The sequence below is a fragment of the Spea bombifrons genome, chromosome 9 (assembly GCF_027358695.1).
Source record: "Spea bombifrons isolate aSpeBom1 chromosome 9, aSpeBom1.2.pri, whole genome shotgun sequence".
NCBI classification, from domain to species: domain Eukaryota; kingdom Metazoa; phylum Chordata; class Amphibia; order Anura; family Pelobatidae; genus Spea; species Spea bombifrons.
This window is the reverse complement of record NC_071095.1, coordinates 35,164,457-35,175,358: the sequence shown is the minus strand read 5'-3', so window position 1 is coordinate 35,175,358 and position 10,902 is coordinate 35,164,457.

The following is a 10,902-nucleotide window of genomic DNA, read 5'->3' as shown; positions in this document are numbered from 1 at the left end:
ACATCACTCATCCTAGGATAAATTTTCACTTCCAGCATTATAGATATTACCTATTGCTACTTAGACTCAGGTATTGTCTTCTCCCATGTGCTCCTTTTTGTATTTACATAAAACATTTTCCCCAGTATGTCCCAATATCTAACAAATCAAGTTAAAAAAAGAAAGGAACAGAAACAACATTTTCTTAAAAGGCCTTTATAAATGTATCCCATACATGTGTTTGTACATACATGTAGATTGAACATGAGGTCTATGTAGGTGACTGTACACAACATATGCCAGGGTCGGCACGCTTAGATGGTGGAATTAAATGCCATAGTAATATGAGGAAAAACTCAAATGGAGAAAATATATTTTATATTTATTTGAGGGACTTTGAGAGGTGAGATTGCACCTGTGACATGATCTTGACATGTTGGTAGTTACGCTGACAAGCTGCTCTACCACGCATGTATGGATATGTGGTTGGCCCTCCTGAGCCTGCTTTGCCAACGACTTGTCTCATTTGTGGTTGGAACTGAAATGATTTAGGCCCCGCCCACTTGATTCAGCCACGCCTATTATTGCATCATCTGCCTGTTTGTCTCGCTGGCTACACCATGGAGTCCAAGACCATCATCCTACACTGACCTCCACCGGAGGATTTTCATGTTATCTGTAAACTGAACTTCCAATTTAACGTGTCAATAAAATTCTGTTAACATTTAGTATAGTTCATGCTGTTTATTTAAAAATATTATTATTTCCCACAAATAACGTATGATATTTAGCAATTATCAGTTAATGTTCTAAGATAACGGGTCAGTTTAATTGGATCAAGGGCAATATCAACGTACTGAGAGCAACAGCTACATTTGGAACGTTGGAACCAATGGAATGTTCTATCAGGTCTATCACCATAGCAACCATAGGAATGGTCTAAGCAGAAGAACCAGGTCAATGGTTGCCATGGTGATAAGATCAACATTGAAACTTTGCACCAAAAAGGAATCATTTTGTTTTCCGTGTATTCTGCGCGACTTTTCAAGCCAGAAATGAAACAGAACCGAAATATCCATTTATGAAATATTACTTTTTACCTTTTGTTTTTTTTTTATTAAACAAAAATCCATTTCTGTAAGATTAAGCCAGGCTTTAAGGGACTTGTCTCATTTGTGGTTGGAACTGAAATGATTTAGACCCCGCCCACTCGATGCAGCCACGCCCACTATTGCATCATCAGCCTCTGTGATGTCATCATAGGAGGTTATATAAAGCAGGTGAAACTCAGACACTTCTCATTGCTCAGCAGAGCAGGCGAGTGAGAAGATGTTAGATACTCTTCTGATAATCGTGGGGTGCCTCTGCACCTTCATGATGCTTTTATTACTTGTTGGATTAGGAAAACGTAGTGGAGGACGAAAGGCAAATGAAGCCGACCTCTACCTAGAGATTATGTTCGCAATCGAACGCACAAACCACACCATGTTCCAGATACAGACCATAACGGGTCAGTTTAATTTGATCAACGTACTGAGAGCAACTGCTACGTTTGGAACGTTGGAACCAATGGAATGTTCTATCAGTTCTATCACCATAGCAACCATAGGAATGGTCTAAGCAGAAGAACCAAGTCAATGGTTGCCACGGTGATAAGATCAACATTGAAACTTTGCACCAAAAAGGAATCATTTTGTTTTCTGTGTATTCTGCGCGACTTTGGAAGCTAGAAATGAAACAGAACCGAAATATCCATTTATGAAATCTTACTTTTTACCTTTTGGAGGTTTTTTTTTAAACAAAAATCCATTTCAGCAAGATTAAGCCGGGCTTTAAGTGACTTACTTAAAATTGAAATTGATGTTTTAGCTAACTGAAGACTATTTAAAATTATGAAGCGTGGCAGTTAACGCCGTGATGACTCCATTAAAAACTATTTCAGCCAATCAAACATTTTCAGTGGGAGTCTTGTTTTTTTCGAGAGGCTCCAACCGTTCCTTGGCCTCCCCTTATAGACTTTTTACGTAAAAAGTGTGTGTGTGTGTGTGTGTGTGTGTGTAACAGAACATATACATGTCACAAATTGCATGCATTCTTTTTTCCTTTTGCTACATCATACAGCATAATATACAGAATTATGCTTTCATTATTTTGCTACATTGTAGCGGTTAACAGGTGACTCTGTGAAGCCACAATGTTGAACAAATATGATACAAAGGGTCTCAAAGCAACGCATAGCGCATTTTGCTCTTTTAAATCTAATGTTATAGAATCATGGAACCTGCCGACAGATCGGCCCCATTCGGCCCCCGTCTACTCGCCCGTTTCTCCTGCTGTAAAGACTCAAACCTTAATCAGTCGTTGGTCTTGTCTTAGATTCAGGAGCCGTATGTCTATCCCATGCATGTTTAATACCCTCACCTTAATAACATCACTCATCCTAGGATAAATTTTCACTTCCAGCATTAGAGATATTACCTATTGCTACTTAGACTCAGGTATTGTCTTCTCCCATGTGCTCCTTTTTGTATTTACATAAAACATTTTCCCCAGTATGTCCCAATATCTAACAAATCAAGTTAAAAAAAGAAAGGAACAGAAACAACATTTTCTTAAAAGGCCTTTATAAATGTATCCCATACATGTGTTTGTACATACATGTAGATTGAACATGAGGTCTATGTAGGTGACTGTACACAACATATGCCAGGGTCGGCACGCTTAGATGGTGGAATTAAATGCCATAGTAATATGAGGAAAAACTCAAATGGAGAAAATATATTTTATATTTATTTGAGGGACTTTGAGAGGTGAGATTGCACCTGTGACATGATCTTGACATGTTGGTAGTTACGCTGACAAGCTGCTCTACCACGCATGTATGGATATGTGGTTGGCCCTCCTGAGCCTGCTTTGCCAACGACTTGTCTCATTTGTGGTTGGAACTGAAATGATTTAGGCCCCGCCCACTTGATTCAGCCACGCCTATTATTGCATCATCTGCCTGTTTGTCTCGCTGGCTACACCATGGAGTCCAAGACCATCATCCTACACTGACCTCCACCGGAGGATTTTCATGTTATCTGTAAACTGAACTTCCAATTTAACGTGTCAATAAAATTCTGTTAACATTTAGTATAGTTCATGCTGTTTATTTAAAAATATTATTATTTCCCACAAATAACGTATGATATTTAGCAATTATCAGTTAATGTTCTAAGATAACGGGTCAGTTTAATTGGATCAAGGGCAATATCAACGTACTGAGAGCAACAGCTACATTTGGAACGTTGGAACCAATGGAATGTTCTATCAGGTCTATCACCATAGCAACCATAGGAATGGTCTGAGCAGAAGAACCAGGTCAATGGTTGCCATGGTGATAAGATCAACATTGAAACTTTGCACCAAAAAGGAATCATTTTGTTTTCCGTGTATTCTGCGCGACTTTTCAAGCCAGAAATGAAACAGAACCGAAATATCCATTTATGAAATATTACTTTTTACCTTTTTTTTTTTTTTTTATTAAACAAAAATCCATTTCTGTAAGATTAAGCCAGGCTTTAAGGGACTTGTCTCATTTGTGGTTGGAACTGAAATGATTTAGACCCCGCCCACTCGATGCAGCCACGCCCACTATTGCATCATCAGCCTCTGTGATGTCATCATAGGAGGTTATATAAAGCAGGTGAAACTCAGACACTTCTCATTGCTCAGCAGAGCAGGCGAGTGAGAAGATGTTAGATACTCTTCTGATAATCGTGGGGTGCCTCTGCACCTTCATGATGCTTTTATTACTTGTTGGATTAGGAAAACGTAGTGGAGGACGAAAGGCAAATGAAGCCGACCTCTACCTAGAGATTATGTTCGCAATCGAACGCACAAACCACACCATGTTCCAGATACAGACCATAACGGGTCAGTTTAATTTGATCAACGTACTGAGAGCAACTGCTACGTTTGGAACGTTGGAACCAATGGAATGTTCTATCAGTTCTATCACCATAGCAACCATAGGAATGGTCTAAGCAGAAGAACCAAGTCAATGGTTGCCACGGTGATAAGATCAACATTGAAACTTTGCACCAAAAAGGAATCATTTTGTTTTCTGTGTATTCTGCGCGACTTTGGAAGCTAGAAATGAAACAGAACCGAAATATCCATTTATGAAATCTTACTTTTTACCTTTTGGAGGTTTTTTTTTAAACAAAAATCCATTTCAGCAAGATTAAGCCGGGCTTTAAGTGACTTACTTAAAATTGAAATTGATGTTTTAGCTAACTGAAGACTATTTAAAATTATGAAGCGTGGCAGTTAACGCCGTGATGACTCCATTAAAAACTATTTCAGCCAATCAAACATTTTCAGGGGGAGTCTTGTTTTTTTCGAGAGGCTCCAACCGTTCCTTGGCCTCCCCTTATAGACTTTTTACGTAAAAAGTGTGTGTGTGTGTGTGTGTGTGTAACAGAACATATACATGTCACAAATTGCATGCATTCTTTTTTCCTTTTGCTACATCATACAGCATAATATACAGAATTATGCTTTCATTATTTTGCTACATTGTAGCGGTTAACAGGTGACTCTGTGAAGCCACAATGTTGAACAAATATGATACAAAGGGTCTCAAAGCAACGCATAGCGCATTTTGCTCTTTTAAATCTAATGTTATAGAATCATGGAACCTGCCGACAGATCGGCCCCATTCGGCCCCCGTCTACTCGCCCGTTTCTCCTGCTGTAAAGACTCAAACCTTAATCAGTCGTTGGTCTTGTCTTAGATTCAGGAGCCGTATGTCTATCCCATGCATGTTTAATACCCTCACCTTAATAACATCACTCATCCTAGGATAAATTTTCACTTCCAGCATTAGAGATATTACCTATTGCTACTTAGACTCAGGTATTGTCTTCTCCCATGTGCTCCTTTTTGTATTTACATAAAACATTTTCCCCAGTATGTCCCAATATCTAACAAATCAAGTTAAAAAAAGAAAGGAACAGAAACAACATTTTCTTAAAAGGCCTTTATAAATGTATCCCATACATGTGTTTGTACATACATGTAGATTGAACATGAGGTCTATGTAGGTGACTGTACACAACATATGCCAGGGTCGGCACGCTTAGATGGTGGAATTAAATGCCATAGTAATATGAGGAAAAACTCAAATGGAGAAAATATATTTTATATTTATTTGAGGGACTTTGAGAGGTGAGATTGCACCTGTGACATGATCTTGACATGTTGGTAGTTACGCTGACAAGCTGCTCTACCACGCATGTATGGATATGTGGTTGGCCCTCCTGAGCCTGCTTTGCCAACGACTTGTCTCATTTGTGGTTGGAACTGAAATGATTTAGGCCCCGCCCACTTGATTCAGCCACGCCTATTATTGCATCATCTGCCTGTTTGTCTCGCTGGCTACACCATGGAGTCCAAGACCATCATCCTACACTGACCTCCACCGGAGGATTTTCATGTTATCTGTAAACTGAACTTCCAATTTAACGTGTCAATAAAATTCTGTTAACATTTAGTATAGTTCATGCTGTTTATTTAAAAATATTATTATTTCCCACAAATAACGTATGATATTTAGCAATTATCAGTTAATGTTCTAAGATAACGGGTCAGTTTAATTGGATCAAGGGCAATATCAACGTACTGAGAGCAACAGCTACATTTGGAACGTTGGAACCAATGGAATGTTCTATCAGGTCTATCACCATAGCAACCATAGGAATGGTCTAAGCAGAAGAACCAGGTCAATGGTTGCCATGGTGATAAGATCAACATTGAAACTTTGCACCAAAAAGGAATCATTTTGTTTTCCGTGTATTCTGCGCGACTTTTCAAGCCAGAAATGAAACAGAACCGAAATATCCATTTATGAAATATTACTTTTTACCTTTTGTTTTTTTTTTATTAAACAAAAATCCATTTCTGTAAGATTAAGCCAGGCTTTAAGGGACTTGTCTCATTTGTGGTTGGAACTGAAATGATTTAGACCCCGCCCACTCGATGCAGCCACGCCCACTATTGCATCATCAGCCTCTGTGATGTCATCATAGGAGGTTATATAAAGCAGGTGAAACTCAGACACTTCTCATTGCTCAGCAGAGCAGGCGAGTGAGAAGATGTTAGATACTCTTCTGATAATCGTGGGGTGCCTCTGCACCTTCATGATGCTTTTATTACTTGTTGGATTAGGAAAACGTAGTGGAGGACGAAAGGCAAATGAAGCCGACCTCTACCTAGAGATTATGTTCGCAATCGAACGCACAAACCACACCATGTTCCAGATACAGACCATAACGGGTCAGTTTAATTTGATCAACGTACTGAGAGCAACTGCTACGTTTGGAACGTTGGAACCAATGGAATGTTCTATCAGTTCTATCACCATAGCAACCATAGGAATGGTCTAAGCAGAAGAACCAAGTCAATGGTTGCCACGGTGATAAGATCAACATTGAAACTTTGCACCAAAAAAGAATCATTTTGTTTTCTGTGTATTCTGCGCGACTTTGGAAGCTAGAAATGAAACAGAACCGAAATATCCATTTATGAAATCTTACTTTTTACCTTTTGGAGGTTTTTTTTTAAACAAAAATCCATTTCAGCAAGATTAAGCCGGGCTTTAAGTGACTTACTTAAAATTGAAATTGATGTTTTAGCTAACTGAAGACTATTTAAAATTATGAAGCGTGGCAGTTAACGCCGTGATGACTCCATTAAAAACTATTTCAGCCAATCAAACATTTTCAGTGGGAGTCTTGTTTTTTTCGAGAGGCTCCAACCGTTCCTTGGCCTCCCCTTATAGACTTTTTACGTAAAAAGTGTGTGTGTGTGTGTGTGTGTGTGTGTAACAGAACATATACATGTCACAAATTGCATGCATTCTTTTTTCCTTTTGCTACATCATACAGCATAATATACAGAATTATGCTTTCATTATTTTGCTACATTGTAGCGGTTAACAGGTGACTCTGTGAAGCCACAATGTTGAACAAATATGATACAAAGGGTCTCAAAGCAACGCATAGCGCATTTTGCTCTTTTAAATCTAATGTTATAGAATCATGGAACCTGCCGACAGATCGGCCCCATTCGGCCCCCGTCTACTCGCCCGTTTCTCCTGCTGTAAAGACTCAAACCTTAATCAGTCGTTGGTCTTGTCTTAGATTCAGGAGCCGTATGTCTATCCCATGCATGTTTAATACCCTCACCTTAATAACATCACTCATCCTAGGATAAATTTTCACTTCCAGCATTATAGATATTACCTATTGCTACTTAGACTCAGGTATTGTCTTCTCCCATGTGCTCCTTTTTGTATTTACATAAAACATTTTCCCCAGTATGTCCCAATATCTAACAAATCAAGTTAAAAAAAGAAAGGAACAGAAACAACATTTTCTTAAAAGGCCTTTATAAATGTATCCCATACATGTGTTTGTACATACATGTAGATTGAACATGAGGTCTATGTAGGTGACTGTACACAACATATGCCAGGGTCGGCACGCTTAGATGGTGGAATTAAATGCCATAGTAATATGAGGAAAAACTCAAATGGAGAAAATATATTTTATATTTATTTGAGGGACTTTGAGAGGTGAGATTGCACCTGTGACATGATCTTGACATGTTGGTAGTTACGCTGACAAGCTGCTCTACCACGCATGTATGGATATGTGGTTGGCCCTCCTGAGCCTGCTTTGCCAACGACTTGTCTCATTTGTGGTTGGAACTGAAATGATTTAGGCCCCGCCCACTTGATTCAGCCACGCCTATTATTGCATCATCTGCCTGTTTGTCTCGCTGGCTACACCATGGAGTCCAAGACCATCATCCTACACTGACCTCCACCGGAGGATTTTCATGTTATCTGTAAACTGAACTTCCAATTTAACGTGTCAATAAAATTCTGTTAACATTTAGTATAGTTCATGCTGTTTATTTAAAAATATTATTATTTCCCACAAATAACGTATGATATTTAGCAATTATCAGTTAATGTTCTAAGATAACGGGTCAGTTTAATTGGATCAAGGGCAATATCAACGTACTGAGAGCAACAGCTACATTTGGAACGTTGGAACCAATGGAATGTTCTATCAGGTCTATCACCATAGCAACCATAGGAATGGTCTAAGCAGAAGAACCAGGTCAATGGTTGCCATGGTGATAAGATCAACATTGAAACTTTGCACCAAAAAGGAATCATTTTGTTTTCCGTGTATTCTGCGCGACTTTTCAAGCCAGAAATGAAACAGAACCGAAATATCCATTTATGAAATATTACTTTTTACCTTTTTTTTTTTTTTTTATTAAACAAAAATCCATTTCTGTAAGATTAAGCCAGGCTTTAAGGGACTTGTCTCATTTGTGGTTGGAACTGAAATGATTTAGACCCCGCCCACTCGATGCAGCCACGCCCACTATTGCATCATCAGCCTCTGTGATGTCATCATAGGAGGTTATATAAAGCAGGTGAAACTCAGACACTTCTCATTGCTCAGCAGAGCAGGCGAGTGAGAAGATGTTAGATACTCTTCTGATAATCGTGGGGTGCCTCTGCACCTTCATGATGCTTTTATTACTTGTTGGATTAGGAAAACGTAGTGGAGGACGAAAGGCAAATGAAGCCGACCTCTACCTAGAGATTATGTTCGCAATCGAACGCACAAACCACACCATGTTCCAGATACAGACCATAACGGGTCAGTTTAATTTGATCAACGTACTGAGAGCAACTGCTACGTTTGGAACGTTGGAACCAATGGAATGTTCTATCAGTTCTATCACCATAGCAACCATAGGAATGGTCTAAGCAGAAGAACCAAGTCAATGGTTGCCACGGTGATAAGATCAACATTGAAACTTTGCACCAAAAAGGAATCATTTTGTTTTCTGTGTATTCTGCGCGACTTTGGAAGCTAGAAATGAAACAGAACCGAAATATCCATTTATGAAATCTTACTTTTTACCTTTTGGAGGTTTTTTTTTAAACAAAAATCCATTTCAGCAAGATTAAGCCGGGCTTTAAGTGACTTACTTAAAATTGAAATTGATGTTTTAGCTAACTGAAGACTATTTAAAATTATGAAGCGTGGCAGTTAACGCCGTGATGACTCCATTAAAAACTATTTCAGCCAATCAAACATTTTCAGGGGGAGTCTTGTTTTTTTCGAGAGGCTCCAACCGTTCCTTGGCCTCCCCTTATAGACTTTTTACGTAAAAAGTGTGTGTGTGTGTGTGTGTGTGTAACAGAACATATACATGTCACAAATTGCATGCATTCTTTTTTCCTTTTGCTACATCATACAGCATAATATACAGAATTATGCTTTCATTATTTTGCTACATTGTAGCGGTTAACAGGTGACTCTGTGAAGCCACAATGTTGAACAAATATGATACAAAGGGTCTCAAAGCAACGCATAGCGCATTTTGCTCTTTTAAATCTAATGTTATAGAATCATGGAACCTGCCGACAGATCGGCCCCATTCGGCCCCCGTCTACTCGCCCGTTTCTCCTGCTGTAAAGACTCAAACCTTAATCAGTCGTTGGTCTTGTCTTAGATTCAGGAGCCGTATGTCTATCCCATGCATGTTTAATACCCTCACCTTAATAACATCACTCATCCTAGGATAAATTTTCACTTCCAGCATTATAGATATTACCTATTGCTACTTAGACTCAGGTATTGTCTTCTCCCATGTGCTCCTTTTTGTATTTACATAAAACATTTTCCCCAGTATGTCCCAATATCTAACAAATCAAGTTAAAAAAAGAAAGGAACAGAAACAACATTTTCTTAAAAGGCCTTTATAAATGTATCCCATACATGTGTTTGTACATACATGTAGATTGAACATGAGGTCTATGTAGGTGACTGTACACAACATATGCCAGGGTCGGCACGCTTAGATGGTGGAATTAAATGCCATAGTAATATGAGGAAAAACTCAAATGGAGAAAATATATTTTATATTTATTTGAGGGACTTTGAGAGGTGAGATTGCACCTGTGACATGATCTTGACATGTTGGTAGTTACGCTGACAAGCTGCTCTACCACGCATGTATGGATATGTGGTTGGCCCTCCTGAGCCTGCTTTGCCAACGACTTGTCTCATTTGTGGTTGGAACTGAAATGATTTAGGCCCCGCCCACTTGATTCAGCCACGCCTATTATTGCATCATCTGCCTGTTTGTCTCGCTGGCTACACCATGGAGTCCAAGACCATCATCCTACACTGACCTCCACCGGAGGATTTTCATGTTATCTGTAAACTGAACTTCCAATTTAACGTGTCAATAAAATTCTGTTAACATTTAGTATAGTTCATGCTGTTTATTTAAAAATATTATTATTTCCCACAAATAACGTATGATATTTAGCAATTATCAGTTAATGTTCTAAGATAACGGGTCAGTTTAATTGGATCAAGGGCAATATCAACGTACTGAGAGCAACAGCTACATTTGGAACGTTGGAACCAATGGAATGTTCTATCAGGTCTATCACCATAGCAACCATAGGAATGGTCTGAGCAGAAGAACCAGGTCAATGGTTGCCATGGTGATAAGATCAACATTGAAACTTTGCACCAAAAAGGAATCATTTTGTTTTCCGTGTATTCTGCGCGACTTTTCAAGCCAGAAATGAAACAGAACCGAAATATCCATTTATGAAATATTACTTTTTACCTTTTTTTTTTTTTTTTATTAAACAAAAATCCATTTCTGTAAGATTAAGCCAGGCTTTAAGGGACTTGTCTCATTTGTGGTTGGAACTGAAATGATTTAGACCCCGCCCACTCGATGCAGCCACGCCCACTATTGCATCATCAGCCTCTGTGATGTCATCATAGGAGGTTATATAAAGCAGGTGAAACTCAGACACTTCTC